Below are 20,525 nucleotides of genomic sequence, written 5' to 3'. Positions count from 1 at the left end.
TAAATCTGTGTGTGTGGTTGTGTGTTTGTTTTCGTCCACTCAAGTGTGAAAATATGTGCGTATGTTTGTGTGTTGAGAGATACTTGAAAGAAACAAGTTGGCCTGGCTGCTGGAACCAAACACTTCTTTTATGTTACCATGGTTACCATATTGATGTTATAATTATTATTGTCAGTAAGTATATTAATAATATTATTGTTATTGTTATTGTTATTAATAATATTTTTTGTTTGGCTGCATTTGTGTTGTTTTGTCTGTTTTTTTGTTTTTTTTTAAAGAAGCGTTACAAACGTTTTCATGTTTTGCACTATAGTGACACTCGTGTTCGGATCAGCCACAGACTAAACAGACCGGAGCTTCCTGTTCAGGGTTCAGTGTACAAGTGTGACAGGTCACAGGTTTGATCCCCTGTTGATGCGTTGCCATGCGTTGCTCTGGCCTCACAGTCACGGCACGTGTCGCCTGTAGGTTTCTAAATGTCTTCAAGCCTGAACTGTGGGTTGCTCCTTGAATGGGCAAAAGTACGTAGCTTGAGTGTGATTGGCTGACTCACCTGTCAGTCAAATCAATCACTTTAAATGTTCTCTCTTTCAAGAACTGAGGCGGCAGCCAGGATTTTCAAAATACTGAAATGATTAAACACACTAAAATGACCAAACTTCACTATTTGGGTTTTTCATGTGTTTTAACTTGAAATGCTGTTTCACAACTATTCCAAGCTGCAAGTTAATAAAAGTACATTCAAGCACAAGTGAATCTCTATTCTAATTTTGCTCAGAGTCATAGAATATCTGAAATATCAAGTTTAAAAAGGCCTATATAGGCTATGTGCAAGTTTTGAACTCTGTCTGTGCTGCATCGCCCACAAGACTTGTTAGAGGAACTGCAAGTGAACACACTTCAGCTGTGGAGGCTTCTGATTGGATAAATCATCAAATCAACAGCTAACATGTTAGCGAAATGTAGCGATGCTAGCCGGTCAACTAGCACCGAACGCAAGCTAACTTTAGACAAATATATTCTGTATCAAGCTGTTTAGGCCGTATAGACATGAGCTTGTAGAACATGGTGTTGATGTCAGTATTAATCTCTTGAGTAATTGCACCACTGGAGATCACCACGACACATCAGGAACTATCCGTCAGTCATTTTCTGCAAGGACTTTTACTTAAAGTGACAACAAAAGGCACTTAAAAGAAGAAACATAGATCAAAAGAACAAAATCTCATGAGTGACAGTTTAGTGGCCCTTCTGGTAGCTACAGCTTTAGCCAAGCTACAGCTAGCTGCATCCCCAAAAGAGAACAAAACAGACTAAAAGCACCAGAACAAAACCCTTTAAACATTGTTTATATCCTTGTCTCTGGTGGATGTTTACACTAAGTCAGCTGTCTGACTGAGGGACAGACAGTGATTAGCATTAGCAAAGAGAATTGTCATACGGGATTTACACACTGAGGTTGTATGGTAGGCTGGATGTTTTACGGACTCAGAGTTATCAGTAACACTTTAGATTCAAAATTTAAATATGATACTATTGAAATAATTCACCCTTGAAATAAGTAAAGAGGCATTTTAATAAAATTACCCTATTCTCAATATTAGCCCGCTTCAAGGCTAAGGGTTCATAGGCCAATAGCCTACATCACCATGGTAGCAACTGTAATCAGATAAAGGGTAGCAACTAATGGGTGTTTTCATTATCGACTACTTGACCCGTCAGTAAAATGTCTGAAAACAGTGCAAGACAGTCCAAAACAGTAGCAGGAAATTGCCACATCTGAAAAGCTTCAACCAGCAAAATTGCTAGTAGGCTAATTGAATTATTAACGGTTTTCAGAATAGTTAATAGGCTAATGAATATCCATCTATCAACTAATCAACTCTAATCAGCTATGATGCACTTTGGATGAATTTAAAGGTCTGTTTTTATATAAAAATGAACCTTTAATACTTTGGGTTGGTGTGAAGAGCAACCGACTGAGTTTTCTACCCGAGACAAAAAGATTATAAGTGACATTATAGATCAGTGTGTTCACTCTCAGAGGAAGAGATGGAGTTTTTTGTGGAGAAATTGTCCAGTGTCCAGTTTTAGTTTGCTTTAGAACACCAAAGAGTCAAGTTATTTGTTTGCGTAAGAAACAAAAAGATTGAAGTTCAAGAGAATAAAAACACCTTATTTACAACATGGTTAATGTCCATTTTGTTAAATAGAAAAAAAAAATTACTGAAGTTCACGGTTCTTTGAAGTTAAAAAAAAAAGGTGGTGTTTTGCTTTGGTAATCATGACTGACTGATGTTTTATTTATGCTTTATAGTTTTTCGTATTAGTTTTTGGTCATTTTGAGTTGTGATGTTTCGTTTCTGACGTTTCCACCCTGCACACTAAGAACTCCATTTCCCACAATGCTTTACTCTCTTATTTTATTTCATCACAAGTTAAAAAAAAAAAAAACACAACAAAAAACAAAAACAAAAATGAGAAAATTCACTGTCGTTTGTTCTGTTTTGGGAAGAAAACAAACGTCGTTCAATCAGATTTCTGAGTGTTTCTGTATTGTATATGTTTATATCAGTATTGTCTACTTGTTCACCAAAAGTTTTGGAGTATTGGTCCCTTTTTGATGAAGTCACACATGTTACGTCTTATTTTTTACTTTATTCTTTTTGTTATTGTTTGCAAAGAGAGTGGACCCTTTTCTTCTGGACTCTTCTGGACAGGCTCGTTGTCCGTCCTGTGCTTTCATGGACACAAACGTATGTCAGTGCAGAAAAAAATGCCTCAAAAAGAAGCAAAAAGTTGAAAAAAAGGAATAAAAGAAGTGGTTGTAGTTGTTCAGATTTTTATCAAGATGAAAAAATACTGACACTGAACAAAGTGGACAACGAATAAAAAGTCTATTTTTTATTCTGTATATATGGAAATCAAGATTCCAGTATGTTGCATTGCTTTGTTGTACAAATCAAATGTGCTTGTGGCATTTTTCTAATCTAATTTATTTTACAGTATTTTTTGTTTTTGTTTTCTGCTTCACCATTAAAGTTTAAAGGATGTACACAAAGGAAATGTGTCTCTGCTCCTTTAGATATCCCTTTTGTCTCGCACCAAAACACCTGATTTCACACACTGAAATAAATAGTCATACAGACTTCAGTTTGATTGAACTCTGGTTTATTACTCAATCATTAAAAACACAGGATATGAGGTTATTTTGAGGAAGATGAGGCATGAAACTCCCTTTTCTCTGTTTCTTATAAAAAGTCAGTCACATGCTACAATTTGTCACCACCTTCCATCAGGCAGTGAAGCTCCACACAGACTTTTGGCTCTGGCTCATGCTGACTTTTATAATGATATAAACCCAGCCTCATTCAACACACATTAAAAAGATGATTGCAGAAAGTGACGTTGAGCTTTTCCATTGAAAGTTCGGGGGTCGAGGCCTCTGTGGCAACTCTGGTCAGCGAGGGAGAGACACAGCAGGAATTCATTTCCTCACGCCAAGGAAAAAATGCAGGCTCTATTAAAGTTGTGAGACATGAGGCGAAGAGTCAAAAGGTCGCCTGCAGCCCCGCGGTTAACCTTCTCTGCACTGTTAAACTTTAAAGCTGCCAAAAGGGCGATCCACATCGATGTTTGGTCTAAACTACTCGACTGAAAACAAAAAAGCCGAACTCCAGAAGAGCCGCGTTTGGAAGGTAATTAATCAGATTTAAGCAGGTGACAGATTGAGATCATTCACTTTCTTGAAGTTGGAGGAGCCAGACACCTGCAGCAGGCAAAGATCTTTAAAGGCTCCCATGAGAACCAAGAATGTGTTTCCCAGCGCTGGGATAAGTCTGGGATAAGACACCATAAAACTAGATACAACATGCGTCATGGGGGTGAGGAAAGTCAGAGGTTCACCAAACTTAGCAGGATTCAACCTGTGTGGACTATTAATGTGAAAAGCAAAATTTACGGTAATCTATCAAACAGTCGCTGACATATTACAGTCTGGACCACAGCAGCACAACCTGCTTCAACAAACCTATAGCTGTACTGTCAGCAAAGGGTAAAGGTATCTTCTTCTTGAGCCCCTTTCTGAAAATTAAAAAATTGTATACCTCCTCCGAGACACGTTGGATCCTCATGAGTGATCCTGCTGACAGATCTGCCCGTAATGCAGCCTTGGGTCTGTGGATCATTGGCTCTTTTAGTGTAGACCTCATAGAAAGAGACAGATTTTTGTGTTGTGACTTCAGTGTCATAACCTTGTGTGCTGTCGGTGGTGTCCGTGGTGAGGAAGCGGTGTGGTACAGGATGAATGAAAATTCATATAATCTAGTTCATCCATCAAACCAAAGGAATGTTTTGGAACGGTCTTCCCCTCTTTCACCAGAGCAGACTCTTCATCTCAGACTGGTCTCCTCATGGCCAAGCAGATAAAAACAGCCACAGCTAATAGACTCTGTGGTGTAGTGGTGTTTTGGTTCTTTCCACAGCAACAGAAAACTTTCCACTTGTATTGTTTGTTTTCTGAAAGTGTCAGAGTGTCTCTCCTGCTTCAGTGCCTTCAGGACGGGTCACAGGCTAGAGCCGAGCTGGGTCACGGGCATGGGCGCCGATTTATGTTTTTGCCCGTTGGTGCGCGCGCGCATGGGGGGTGGGGGTGGGGGGGTAAATAACCCTATGTTCCCTCAGCCTTATGTTCCCACAGCCCTAGGTTTTTCTTTTTCTTTCCAAAATTAGACCCTATGTTCCCACATTTCCTTTATGATCAATTTGCATCAGATTTTATCCCCATTTCTCCCAATTTGGTAGTCAATTACACCCAACCTATTATCCAGTAGTAGTTAACTACAGATGTAATGTAGCTTTTAGCTAAATCTGGGAACATAGGGCTGACCCCTTCCAACAACTCACCTCCATAAGTTAGTGCAATTTAGACAACAAACTTATGCAGTAGTACAAAATAGTGTTAGTAGTAGTAAACGAAGCATTAGAAAGTTTGTACAGTAAGTACACCAGGAATTCTGGACATTATTAGTGGGGTAATTTAAGATAGCGTTAGCACCATTCAGTTAATAGCGGTAACTCGACCACTGTTCGAGCAACAGAAAACAAGCTTCTGGGGGGTGCGTTTGGGTCGAGGTCATGGTGCAAAGGACCCTAGGTTGAAATTACTCTGAATCATCCCTTTAAATGCGGTATAAAAATAAAAATTACTTGACTTAAAGTTTCATTTTGAGAAAATTCTTAGAAATAAGAAACATCTTAGAAATGAGGCAACATAGGGCTGAGAGAACATAGGACTGTGGGAACATAGGGACTAATTTTCAAAATTTTCAGTGAAAAAAAAACTCTTAGAAATGAGTGAACATAGGGCTGTGGGATCATTGGGATGTGGGAACATAGGGCTGACCCCGTGTGTAGGTGAGTGAGTGAGGAGGAGCAGAGGAAGAAGTGAGAGCTGTCAGATAAGTTTGTGTTATGTTGTTGTAGTTACGTCGGGCCGGACCCTACAATATCAATAAGAACGTGTGCTTAACATAGACGTCGGACGCAAAATAGCCTCCTTTCGGTGTCGTTAACCGATTGTGTCAGATGCGCCAGGGCGCGCACCTCTGTGCCAGGCTCGCGCTCTGCTGCGATTTGTGTTTATTCATCACAGAGCGCGCAAGAGATTAATACACACATTCACACAGGCTACACACACATACGGGCTACACATGATACACAGACACACAGCTGAGGGGCCGAGGCGCGGCACGGAGAAATGCGCATCTGGTGGCGTGACCCCCAGTGGGTGCTCAACCTGGTCAGTGGGTGCTGGTGCCCCGGAGCGCCCACGGAATCGGCGCCTATGGTCATGGGTATTAGCTTCTAACATAAAATTAACAATAGAAGACAATTTCCCTGCGTTTTGTTCACCTCTAACTGTCCCTCCTATTTAAGTCAGCTTCTTGTTCCATTTAGTTCCTCTTTTTCACTTAGGCATATGCAATACCCCTTCTTTTTTGTACACAATTTCCAAAGAAATTGGTCACAGGTATTTGCTATACAAAGCCCCATCTGACTGGAATAACTCCCCATTTGAGATCCATTACCTCCTTTCACTGTTTTAGGTCATCTTTATTACAACATGTTCATGTTTCTAATTTGAGTATAATGTATGTGCAGTATTCAGTTTAATGTATTCTCTTTTCTCCGCGGGTGAGGACGGTGTTGTGGGTGGGAGGGGTGGGCAAAGGGCAAGCATCTGTTTCATTTGTTTTATTTAATTGTAATTAGCTTTTCTTTTTTGTTTTCTGTTTGTTTGTTTTTTGTCTATTTTATTTGTACACCTGGGACTCTCTCATAAATGAGATTTTTGCATCTCAAGGGGCTATCCCTTAATAATACATTCAAATATCAACATCAATGATTAATTCAATTCTGTGAGGTTGCTTGGTCCAGTAGCTCCTGGTGAGTGGGGCTTGTAATCTGTCTGAGGTGAGGGAGATAACTGTTTTGTTGTGTCATCACAAAGTTACAACAGCTGGTTTTAAGGCTCAGTTTCTCAGCCACAGTTTTCTGTGTGTATTTCTCTACGGACAACGTTTTTTATACTTTCACAGTCTTAATATAGATCTTAGAGCTTCTTAATAAATGAACTACACATGGACATCTAGCTTTATATTGTGAACCTTTAACTGTGGCATGGTCACAGCCAGTTGTGACGAGGGGGGCAACAGAAACATTCCTTAGCTCAGAGTATTATTCAATCGTCCGCTTTTAAAACTCACTTTACCGTCTGCTGTGGCTTTGGCTACCAGGGCAAAACAGGAAACCCCAACAAACGGCAGCAAAACATAGTGTGTGAGGTAATGGAGTGAGGTTTGTGTTCGTATGTGTGTGTGTGTGTGTGTGTGTGTGTGTGTGTGTGTGGTTTGGGTTCTCTCTGGTCTGGTTGTGGGGACTCAACTCAGTCCTGTCATGAACACATCTGATGTCATACAAGGACGTGGCACATGTGAAACGAACACGCACAATGTAATTTAGCTTCCAGTTCACATGCAAACTTTCATCCGTCCCCAAACTGTGGCCCTGATGTCAACACATCAAAGTGCTCACACAGACACACACACACTAAGTGGGAGTTGTTGCCACAGTGGCAGCTGAACCTGAAGAGAAGAAACCAGTCGGAGACACAAACCTGCATCTTGCTGTGTGTGTACTGTATGGCTGCTGCCATTTCATACAGCAGGTGATAAACAGGGGTTATATTATACAGTATATTGCATAACAATTTTGTGCATTTGCTTATTTTGATGTTTAACCTGTATTTGTGACTTGCTCAAAATCTGTTATCTTCAATAGTTTTTTCAGTGTATTTGTTTGTTTTTATGTATTGTGTAAATCACTTTGTCTTTTGAGTAAACGGTGCTGTATAAATAAAGTTTGGTAGGGGCCTATGTTGGCTTGAGGACTTATATTGTGTCAACCTGCAGACAAAAAGTAATTAATAGTTAAGGCAGATATGTCTCTTGGTATGACATCAATATATTTGTACATTGTCCGTGACAAACAGAATAATTTAGGAGAGTACTGTAATAAGATCAAGTTGCCCTTGTTGTTTCTGGAGAACTTCATTCAATTAAATTAAATTCAAATCAATTCATAACTAAAAATCCATATTCTTAATACACACCCTACATTAACTTGGTAAAGAGTACTTCTACACACTTACAGTAACAGTTATATTTCAGTAAAAGGTCTGAACATTTCTCCCTATGAACTAAAAATAAAGGTTTTGTCTGATTAGAAGTGTGATAGTTTAGGCTGTAATCACTGTTTAAGGAGGAGTCTGTTTAGTATAAAGTGAATGTGAACATACTGAGACACTATAGCAGTCAGTCTATTCTCTATATTTTCATCACTGTAAAGATGTAATTCAACTTTATTAATCCTAGATGGGAATTCAAGTGTTAAAGTAATGATTGCTATGCTTGAAGTTGAAGTTTACTAGATGCCCACATCTCTCTCCTTGGATACAACTTGTTTTTGTTTTTTCTCCTCGAATATAAAAAAGACTCCCTGACATTGGTTGAGGCATTTAGACAACGTTTTATCCAGAACAACTAAAACTGCAGCTCTTCCACTTAGTTGAGACTGTCCTCCAAAAACGAGCCAATAGACTTTTGTTCAGCAGCTTATTATAACCCATGGTTACATATTTTGTCAGAAGCAGACAGACAAGGGTGGCGATGGAGTATGAAGAGCACAAATTGGGTCAGTCAAACAGAGCATTGTCACGTAGGAATGTCACGTGTTGCATGTTGTTCAAATTCTCAATGTTTTCTGTGAGAATTTGAACAACACTTTCCTATGAAAAAGATTGCAATTTCACGTATCACTGTTGCATAAATATGTCATGTCATCTTTTTCTAACCGTAACAAAACACTTTTACTGCTTTAACCCTATGAAGAAGTTTCTGTGTAGCTATGTGGTGGTTTCAAGTTGTTTAGGTTGGAAGACTTTTTGACTATTTGTTAACAAATACGCTGGCGATGCAAATTGCAATCTACATGTGTGTATCAAAGCACGGAAGCTTTAAATGTGAAATAATGAGTAGAATAGGTCAATATGTACAGACCAGAGTGACATAAGATATCCTGATATCATCCCTGCTCTCAAGAGGATGAACCCTGTACTTACCACTGATACATTTATGTACTGTATGAAGAAACCAACTTCCTGCCAAAGTGTGTGTGTGTGTGTAGTATAAATAAAGGCTCTGTTAATGACAAGAGGGCAGTAAAATGATTTGCAGATGACAATGTCCCGCCTTTAGAAACAGGACTTCAAAAGACGAGAGACTTCTTGTTCTTGTGTCTTTGTGAGGACCGAGCAGTTTGAACCTGCAGTTTGAGGACCGAGCGGTTTAGGAGGACATTAACTAAACATCACTCCTGGTTCTATAGGTAGGTTTAAGAGGTGAAGGTGTTTTACAGTTGAGGTTGAAGTGGTCATGTTGTAGGGAATACATTGTCGGTGCTGGTCCTCACAAATATAGCAGTTTAACTGTGGGAGTGTATGTGTAGATCAAAGGTCCCAGCAGACCACAGCAGGGTGTTTCCCTGCCAGTTGTGGTTCACTGTGGTTTGATGCTCAACTGTTTCAGGAGGTGACGTGGTCTCTGACAGACTAAATCATATTCGGGGAGTGCATTTCAGATCTGATGACAAGTATTTAAATATCTGGGGTTTTAAGATGAAACTCTGAATTTCCAGAGTGGCTGCAGAGCACACTTTAACCAGAATCATTTATTAACAAGTAGCTACAGCTGGTATAATATGATTTTAGATGAATTTGATATTTAACTAGTGGAGCCAGGATAAAGACAATTTAATTTAACAATGCATGGAACACGTCTCTCCCTTATGTTGCTGCAATTTAATGGCTGCTGTAACTGTTAGGCTAAGTGATTCAATTGAAACCTGTTGTCGAAAAATAAAGAGTTGATCCACTGCACTTATTTTTACATTTCTGACACGCTGAAGTCATTAGAAGTGAAGAGGCTCTATTTAAGCTACAGATTTACTCATTAGATTCAAACTTCTTCAACAACCTTCTTTTTAAACCATATCTACTCAAATAAATGTTTTCTGGATTATATATATATGATGATATTTCTGGATGTGACAGGACTCAGAGTCATAAAGTCTGCTGTATACAATGTGAACAGGAATGGAACCAGGACAGTCCCCCGTGGAGCCCCCACGTTGCTCAACAATGTCCCAGAGAAACAGTTCCCAAACATGATTTATCATGTTTGGGAACTGTTTCTCTGTGGCCTGTCTGTCAGGTAATCTATGATCCAGGAGACAAAGGAAAAATCCACTCCCTCCTCTATGGGCTTGTTTTTGTATGGTGGGATGGATGGTATTAAAAATCAGATTCTTCCAGATGAGGGCACGGTGGAGCATGTAGAGGACTGCATCCTTCACTCCTATGTGCTCTTTGTATGCCAACTGCTGGGGATCAAGTTTGTCTTTGACCTCAAGCCACAGAAGATGTAGGATCAGCTGCTCCAGGGTTTTCATGATGTGCAAAGTAAGGGCCACCGGTCTGTGGTCATTTAGTTCAGCTAAATTGATTAATGGTATTGTACACTGTCCTGTGATAATAAACTAAACTATAACTATAATACTGGACATTTTCTTTTTGGTATTGGTACGATGCAGAATCTTTTCCACAGAGCCGACACCCACTCTAGCTGTAGACTCAGGTTGAAGATCCGGTGTTGAGGTTGACACAGTTAGGCAGCACAGACTTTAAAGCCCCAGTATGTAACTTATTTAGCTTTTTATTAGCAAAAATCAAATATGTCTATACGTATTTCGGACCACTTGTTTACATAGACGCTTGTTTATCCTGTTACATGCAGCGTCTGTTGTCCGTCTGACATCTGCCCGATTTCACGTGAATGCAACATCAAGAATACGTTCAGATATGCAACCGCACCGCTAGATGGGGGGAATTCCTACATATTATACCTTAAAGCAAAGCCTCCTGAGCTCCAACATCACCCCTGTCTCTGTGACGGACAGGGATGGAGGCACAGGTGTGAGAATGGGAGGAGCTGCAGTAGTGGAGGGGGAGGAGGAGAAGGAGGAGCGCCAGTGGAATGGGATGTGACCTCAGTGTCAAACCTGTTGAAGAAAAGATTGAGTTCATCAGCTGTTTCCACATCACCAACTATTGGCTATCTTTTCTTTTTGTTGGGTATTTTTTGTAGGGAAATAAAGCCCTGTAATGCATTTGTCATATGTTCTGAAAAATGCACACACATACAACAATGCTAGTACTTTCTAGATACTAGGCCACTAAAAACAAACACACAGGCAGCTGATCTCATCTTATTCCAGCTAATCGGCGCCAGTGCTCAGTCCTGAGGGTTTCCACTCGGGAGAAAGTTAATCTCTTTAACAACATGTTACAACTCTGTGGAGAGTCCAGAGGTGGCCTCCAATCATTCAGAAATAACTGATGGGTCCTCCACAGAGCTCCAGCATCCTCTCATGTGGTTACACAGCATGAGGTGACAGCTGGAGGGTTTTCCTCAACTAAATATAATCAGTTTCATCCAGGAGGGAAGTGACTCATCTTTTAGATCAAGCTTAAGATCCCATTGGTTCCCACTGTTTAGATCGTTTTCATGGTGATGGAGAAAGTGCAGTTTAACTTTAACTAGACCAATTGGAGGCTGCTGTAGGTTCTGGTGCCACTTTCATTACCTTGGTTACTGTAGTAACCGCCATAGAAGAAGAAGACGATGGTAACTAAATGCTGTTTATCGTTGCTTGGAGGACAACAAGGAATCCATCAAATGATGACATGAGGTATATCATCGGTTTAGTGCACAATGCTGTGATGTATTTTGGAGTGGAACCTTTTTTAAATTAAAAAAAGAAATCTGGTTAGAAAATGTGTGTCAGTGTTCTGGATGGGTTGTAGACAGATCTTTTAAAGGTCCATTAAACAGGCTAGCAGTGTAATTAAGTCGACTTGTGACAGATTCATGAAGCAATTTTTAAGGTATTTTTTAGGATGAAAGACGGAAGATCTACTGTAAATGTCATTATGATGGATATGATGGTGGAAGTCGAGGTACGCATCTATGGTGATAACAGAATTTATTTTATATAATCAGTTAAAAAAATGACAATTATGTGATAAGTTTAAGTTTAATCAATTGCTTTCTGCTGTGCCATCAAATTGGAGGAGGATATTAAAAAATTCCATCAAAAGTCAGCAGGTCAGTGCTCTGGTTACAAAAACTCTTAAAAGGTTATCCAATATTAAGATAAATGAAACTCATTTCTGTTTTTCCACATGAAGTCTGTTCTTTTTGGGAAGACAAATTTAAAATTTTGATCCCCTGGAAAGCTTTTTTCAGTTCTATTCATACAACATCAATTTATTAATATTCTATATCAGTCCCATGTGTTGAGCACAGAGTTGGGTCCAGCTGTTCAGAGGTAATCTGATCAGACTGGATCAAATCTTGAAAAGAAAAGGAAAAAAAGGGATTCTGAAATGGAATATCGATCATGTAAACAGTCTTGGTTTTGATCGAGATCGAACCTTTATTTTATTTGCACTATTTACTGGACAGTAGTCTGGCCATTGACTACATTTATTGAACTATTTTTGTATTATCCTTATTATTCTTTAACTTATTGTTCAATTGTCATTGTACCTCTTTTTATTATGTAAAGCAGAGAACAATTAGCCTGACAAACCAGACTATATCATTAACATGTAATAGTCTGGCAACGACCGGTAGACCTCGGCTCAATCCAGGGGGCAGGATGAAGGCTGTCTTTCAAACTGCCTCTGCACGCAATAGGGTAGCGCTACGACCAATCAGAGCAAAGAGCAGGATGACGTTAGCCTGACAAGCCAATTAAAATATATGTCGTCATCGCGTTAAGCCCACCCCGTTACTCTCTAAACAGATAGAGCGCTGTGATTGGTGAACACAAACTTCGTTCGAGACTCAAAAAGTTCCTATGGCTCGTTTCTAGACCTACCTAAGGAGCAAATATATTTGCTGCCGCTAGGGTGCGTCTAGATTTCTAGGCTACGAAACCCATTTATATTGGAAAAAATAATCAAGGTTCAATCAATAAACAAGGTTGAAAAACATAAAAAAGGGGGAAAATTAAGTGCATTGGTTAATTTGTTTTAACCTTTGCTGTCCTATTTTGTTTTGTTTGTTCTGTTCAGTGTTGTTACATTGTACACTGTTATTTTAAGTTTGTATTTCATTGCCTGTTGCAATAAAAAAAAAAAAAAAAAACAGAGCAACAGATTTCTGGCATATTCTTTGTTTTCGAGGGAGAAGGATTTTAGGTATGCTACAATTTAAGTCTTTTTGGTTTTGGGATTATTATAATCATTTCAGTTTTTTGGTGTTTAGTTGCTGGAAGTTGTGGTTCATTCGAGTTTGATGTCCTCTATGCAAGTCCGTATAAAACTGTGGGTCATCTGCATAGTTATGGTGTTATAAAAAAAAGTCTTAAGCTGTGCGCTGTATGATTTTACTCTGAGTTTATGAGACGATTTTTGAGCCACATGTTTTAGAATCGGCTGATTTTAGCTTCATCAGGAGATATTCGTTGTGCAGTAAACAGGGTGGAGTGAGGACAAATGATCTGCTCCAGATGTCAGACTGTTGGATGAATTTCTGACATGTCAAAAAATTTGGTTGGCCGACTTCAGGCTCTCACACAGTTGAAGCAGAAACATGAGCCGATTCCTCAACATCAGGACCTGCTCTCTTACTGCACAGTGGCAGAACGTTTGACAATGTGATGACAACAGATGGAAAACATAAAGTCCACTCTGATGTTTCCTCCTCCTCCTATCACGATGGATACAAATGACGGAATAGCACTGTGCCTCTTTATTTTTATTTCTTAGAAACTGCACTATTTATCAAGGCAGCAGCTTATTAGCTTATCATTAGTGTCCTGCCTCAGGCTCTAAGTTTGATTTATAGTTGTATTTGGCGCCCCCTAGCAGTGGTTTTGTTCCAAGCAGGAAATAGTCTGTCCCTTTAATTTATGTCATGTGACTTATGATGAGCAGCCATTTTGTTTTCTCTTGCAAGCTAAGGATCGGGCGTGCTTCATCTACTGCCATCTTCTTCTTTGCGCTTGTGAACGCATCGTCTGTAAGTTGATAATTGTTATGTATATAAAGTGCAAGTGCATTGTTATAATTTAATATGTTTATCTCAGAAATTCATGTAACACGAAGTATTTAAAAATCATAATTTAGCATATGTAGCATAGCAGTTAGCTAGCAGTTAGCTACATCGTTGGTTGAACAGCTCTGTAAATTTAAGTTGTTAATGTATTTTATTTTGGTGTTTTTTCTACAGTTTCACTCTGTGTGAGTGCAGCTAAGGCATCTTATTAAAGAGTATTACGAAGATGAATCCTGACTCCGACACTTACTAGAGTTTGGCTTGCTGTTGAATCATGTCCCGCATGATGAGAACAGTATAGTGAAAAGACGATAATCCTACAAGCAAAGAGAGCTTCGTGGCAGTAGACTGCATACAGATCCTGCATCATGTACAAAGAAGGTGAATCAGAGACCCCGGCAGCAGATAGTGGGGCCATCGCCGCTACAGCAGAAACTTTAAAGGATCTCAAGTCAGAGACTGGCTCAAGACATTCCAGTACATCGCGACAGTCGCGTCGATCTGGGTCATCAACCGTTGCAGCAGCCGCCAAAGCACGCGCGCATGCTGAAGCTTCGAGAACACGAGCACAATTTAAACAGAGGGAATTAGCAATCAAACTCGACAAAATTAAACTGGACATGTCTCATCAGCTCGACCAGGCTAAATTAGAGGCAGACTTAGATGTGTTACATCACGAGAAAGAGGCAGCCGCTGCTCAGGCTCAAGCTGAAGTACTAGAAGCGGTAGTGGAAGGAGAGTTTGAAGAACAGTTTCAGAGAAAATCAAGCCGTGCTGTCTCACCACAAAGCAGGATGGAGCGTACAAGAGACTATGCAATAGCACAAGCTCGTTTCTCTGAAAGGGCAAAACCAATTTCAGAACGCTCATACAAAAGAGAGCCGTCACTTGAAAACCGTCCCTATTCAGCTAATAAACCGCTCATTTCTACAGAGCCTGCCTTCCAAGAACATAGCTTACCATACCCGAATCCAGCTAAGCAGGATCCATTCAGCCCCCATCCACATCAACACAGACATGGGGATGCTCCTCAGGCGGGTACATACTCAGCACCCTATCACCAGCCCGAAGCTCGAGATATGTTAGACTTCGCTAGATTTCTAGCACGTCGTGAACTCGTTAATACAGGTCTTGTGAAGTTCGACGACAGACCAGAGACTTTCAGGGCATGGAAGTCAGCTTTCACCAACGCTATTCATGGCCTTGATCTTAGAGCTGGTGAGGAACTGGATCTACTCACAAAATGGTTGGGCAGAGAATCATCAGAGCATGTGAGGAGAATCCGGTCCGTCCATGTGTCTGACCCCCTTGCAGCTCTGAGAATGGCTTGGACTAGGTTAGCTGAGTGTTATGGCGCACCCGAGATGATTGAAAATGCACTTTTCAAGAAGTTAGACGCCTTTCCTAAAATCTCCAATAGAGATTACGGCAAACTTAGAGAATTAGGAGACCTGCTCATGGAACTGGAAGCAGCCAAAAGTGACGGATACTTGCCGGGACTGGGATATTTGGACACCGCAAGAGGGATCAATCCGATAGTGGAAAAGCTGCCTTACTATCTACAGGAGAGGTGGATTTCACAGGGCACAAAGTACAAGGAGGAACACCACGACATGTTCCCTCCATTCTGGTATTTCACCAGCTTTGTCTGCCAGGAGGCAAAGGCAAGAAACGATCCCAGTTTCAATATCCTCAGCAGCAGTAACCCTACGAGAAGCGACAGATTTACACCAAAATACGACAGTCCGAGAAAGCCTATTGTAATCAATAAAACGGACGTCTTCCCCCAAAAACCTTACAATACAAATCTGGCTCCCAAAGAAAACGACCCTGGTAAACACTGCCCCATTCATAACAAGCCTCACCCCTTGAGGAAATGTCGAGGCTTTAGGATGAAGACCATAGAGGAGCGGAGAGCTTACCTGAAGGACAATGGCATCTGTTTCAGGTGCTGTGCATCTTCCTCTCACCTGGCACGTAATTGCAATGTGGCGGTTAAGTGTACAGAGTGCGACAGTGAAAGCCACAGCACTGCTTTGCATCCAGGTCCACCGCCTTCAGCCTCTCAAGCACTCAGCCTCTCTACAGGCCATGGCGGGGAGGAAGAAGACTCGTCTCCATTACCATCTGTGAACAGTGCATGTACAGAGGTCTGTGGGAAAGGTTTTACAGCCAGGTCTTGTTCGAAGATTTGTTTGGTCCAGGTCTATCCAAATGGCAAGCGGGAGAACGCTGTGAAGATGTACGCAATGCTCGACGATCAGAGCAACCGATCATTGGCCAAGTCGGACTTCTTCGAGCATTTTCACATCGACGATGAAGCATCTCCTTACTCACTGAAAACCTGTGCCGGCAGCAAAGACATGGTTGGCAGAAGAGCCATTGGTTACCAGATAGAGCCTGTACATGGAGGACTCCGTCTGTCGCTCCCTACGCTGATAGAGTGTAACGAAATACCGGACAATAGATCCGAGATACCTACACCCGAGGCAGCCCGTTACCATCCACACCTCAAGTCCGTTGCCCCACAGATCCCGGAACTGGACGAGGAAGCTCAAATCCTCCTGCTGTTAGGCCGCGACATCTTGAGGGTCCACAAGGTAAGGAAACGTGTGAATGGACCTCACAACGCCCCCTTCGCACTCAAGTTGGATCTGGGTTGGGTTCTGGTGGGCGACGTATGTTTGGGCAACTCTCATGTGCCAACGGTGCAATGCTTCAAAACCAGCATATTAGAGAATGGCCGGCCTTCCATCTTCACACCCTGCGAAAACCATGTCCATCTGAAAGAGAAGCTGAGCATCAGAGACGACAAACAACATGGATTTCATCATGCCCTCAGATGGGACTCGACAGATGGAACAGATACAGACCAACTTGGACACTCGGTGTTTGAGCAAACAGGAAACGACAATGAACTTGCTCTCTCCATGGAGGGTAAGGTCTTCTTGGACACTATGGGAAAGGAAATCTTCCAAGACGAGGCCAACAGCTGGGTGGCTCCCCTTCCCTTTAGACACCCGAGACCTCCTCTCCCCAATAACAGAGAGCAAGCGCTCAATCGTCTCCTCTCCCTACGACGCACCCTACAAAAGAAGCCGAAAATGAAACAACAGTTTATTGATTTCATTCAGAAAATATTTGACAACGATCAGGCGGAGCTAGCACCTCCTTTAGCGGAGGGTCAGGAACGCTGGTATCTGCCATCATTTGGGGTTTACCACCCGAGAAAGCCTGACCAAATTAGAGTCGTTTTCGATTCTAGTGCGCAGTATCAGGGTCTTTCTCTCAACAGCGTCCTCCTAACCGGTCCCGACTTGAACAACAGTCTCCTGGGTGTTTTGGTCCGGTTCAGAAAGGAGCCAGTTGCGATAACGGCGGATATCCAACAAATGTTCCATTGTTTCACAGTAAGGGAGGACCACAGGGACTATCTGAGGTTCCTATGGTTCCGTGACAATGACCTGGACAAGGACATCTTGGAATATAGGATGAAGGTCCACGTATTCGGAAATAGTCCATCCCCGGCGGTGGCTATCTACGGACTAAGGCGTGCGGCAAGAGAAGGTGAACCCGAATACGGAACCGACACCCGCAGGTTCGTAGAACGCGACTTCTACATGGACGACGGTCTTAAGTCGCTACCTACCGCAGAAGACACGATTGATCTGCTACGGAGAACCCAGGCTTCACTAGCAGAGTCCAACTTGAGGTTGCATAAAATTGCATCCAACAGTGCAGCGGTGCTCTCGGCGTTCCCTCCGGAAGATTGTGCCAAAGGCATCAAGGATCTTGATCTTGAAGAAGACGCTACGCCCATTCAGCGTAGTCTTGGTCTTTGCTGGGAGATCACAACGGACACGTTTACCTTCCAGACATCAAGCAGTGTCAAACCATTCACGAGACGTGGAGTACTTTCAACAGTTAATGGTCTATACGACCCTATCGGCTTTGCAGCCCCAGTCACAATACAAGGGAGACTCCTGTTGAGAGAACTCTCCAAAGAGGTAGACGACTGGGACACTCCACTCCCGGCAGAGAAGTGCAGGGAGTGGGAAGCATGGAGAGACTCCCTTAACGATCTGCAACAGCTTCACGTTCGCCGAACATACAGTTCAGAATCTCTCTCGAAGGCAAAACGCACTGAACTGTGTCTTTTCTCTGATGCCTCTACCAAGGCTATTGGTGCAGTAGCATACCTGAGAACCATCAGTGAAGATGGGAAGTGTGACGTCGGTTTCGTTCTGGGAAAGGCGAAGCTAACACCTCAAAATGAGCCTACCATCCCTAGGCTCGAGTTGTGTGCAGCCGTGTTAGCTGTTGAGATGTCAGATTTCATACTGCACGAGATGGATTTCAAGCCAGATGAGGTGCGCTTTTACTGTGACAGTAGAGTTGTATTGGGTTACATATACAATGAGAGCAAACGCTTTTATGTATATGTGCACAATAGGATCCAGAGAATCAGACAGTCGACGAGGCCCGAGCAATGGCATTATGTGCCCTCTGAGCTCAACCCAGCGGACCACGCTTCGAGGTCCGTTTCGGCGCTTCAACTTCAGGACACAAGTTGGCTCACAGGCCCGGACTTCCTCTATAAACCAGCTGCGTGTCATCCTACAACACAAGCTCCTTTTGAGTTGGTAAGTCCAGAGATAGACCCTGAGGTTCGCGCTCAGACCCAAGTCACCGTATCCTCCATTGGTGTGAAAGACAGACAACTTGGTCCAGAACGCTTCAAGCGTTTTTCCTCGTGGGTCAGTTTGCTGAATGGAATTGCTTCACTTATCCATGTGGCTCGCTCTTTTAAGTCCTCTCCTGACAATCGGTCACACAAATGCGCCGGCTGGCACCAGTGTGAACAACCACATCCTCAAGAGGAACTAGTTCAAGCCAAGAATGTAGTTATCCTCTCGGTTCAAAAGTCGGTTTTCTCCGAGGAATACATCGCTCTTACGGAGGGAAGAGACATTCCCAAGAAGAGTTCTTTGTCTGCGTTGAACCCTTTCTTGGACGTCAATGGACTAATAAGAGTTGGCGGTCGCCTGGCACACGCACAACTTAACAGTGAGGAAAAGAATCCTGTTATCTTACCAAGCCGTCACCACATCTCCACCCTAGTGATACGCCACTACCACAATCGAGTCCACCATCAAGGCCGCTTGTTCACCGAGGGAGCCGTGCGCACTGCAGGATTCTGGCTGGTCGGTGGTAAATCATGTGTAAGCAGTGTTCTTCACAGATGTTTGGTGTGTAGGAAGCTCCGTGGGAAAACTCAAACCCAGCTGATGGCCGACTTACCAGAGGAACGATTGAGTACATCTCCTCCATTCTCATATGTCGGCCTGGACGTGTTTGGTCCTTTTACAGTCTCAGCACGAAGAACTAGAGGAGGGCATGCCCATAGTAAGCGCTGGGCCGTGCTTTTCTCTTGCATGTCCACCAGGGCCGTCCATATTGAAGTTATTGACACCATGGACACTTCAAGTTGCATTAATGCCCTTCGTAGGTTCTTTGCCATCCGAGGACCTGCAAAGCAGTTGCGTTCCGACTGTGGAACAAACTTTGTAGGGGCAAGCAAAGAACTGGGATTCCACAAGATGGCGAAGGAACCTGCGGTACAGAAATACCTCAGAGACGAGTCTTGTACGTGGGAATTCAATCCGCCCCATGCCTCCCACATGGGAGGGGCATGGGAGCGTATGATTGGTCTTGTTCGAAGGATATTGGACTTCCTGTTGATGCAGGTCAAGAACCAACCTCTCTCCCATGAGGTTCTCTGCACATTCATGGCAGAAGTCTGTGCGATAATCAATGCAAGGCCTCTGACTCCCGTGTCCAGCGACCCAGACTCACCCTTGATACTTACACCAGCCATGCTACTCACCCAAAAGGTTGGTGTACCCCCTCCAGTGGGTGTGTTCTCAGAAGGCAACCACTTCAGACAGAACTGGAAATGGGTGCAGAGTCTAGCGGACCAGTTCTGGTATCGCTGGAGACGCGAATATCTTCCCACTCTGCAGACTCGCCGTAAGTGGAGGACAGCACAGCCAGACATTCAGAAGGGAGATCTTGTTTTGATGAAGGATGCTCAAGTGGCGCGCAATGAATGGCCAATGGCAGTTGTCTCAGATGTCGTCAACAGTCCAGATAAGAAGGTGCGCAAGATACAAATCAGGGTTTTCAAGGATGGATCGTGCAAGACATACTTCAGACCAGTCACAGAAGTCGTCCTTCTGTTGTCAAGGAAAGATCAAGATAGTTAAGTAGTTATGACATCTTATAGATGCCAGGCGGGGAGTGTCCTGCCTCAGGCTCTAAGTTTGATTTATAGTTGTATTTGGCGCCCCCTAGCAGTGGTTTTGTTCCAAGCAGGAAATAGTCTGTCCCTTTAATTTATGTCATGTGACTTATGATGAGCAGCCATTTTGTTTTCTCTTGCAAGCTAAGGATCGGGCGTGCTTCATCTACTGCCATCTTCTTCTTTGCGCTTGTGAACGCATCGTCTGTAAGTTGATAATTGTTATGTATATAAAGTGCAAGTGCATTGTTATAATTTAATATGTTTATCTCAGAAATTCATGTAACACGAAGTATTTAAAAATCATAATTTAGCATATGTAGCATAGCAGTTAGCTAGCAGTTAGCTACATCGTTGGTTGAACAGCTCTGTAAATTTAAGTTGTTAATGTATTTTATTTTGGTGTTTTTTCTACAGTTTCACTCTGTGTGAGTGCAGCTAAGGCATCTTATTAAAGAGTATTACGAAGATGAATCCTGACT

This window comes from Trachurus trachurus, assembly GCF_905171665.1.
Source record: "Trachurus trachurus genome assembly, chromosome: 20".
In the NCBI taxonomy this organism is placed as follows: Eukaryota; Metazoa; Chordata; class Actinopteri; order Carangiformes; family Carangidae; genus Trachurus; species Trachurus trachurus.
The sequence above is the reverse complement of the archived record's forward strand: the minus strand, read 5'-3'. Positions refer to the sequence as shown.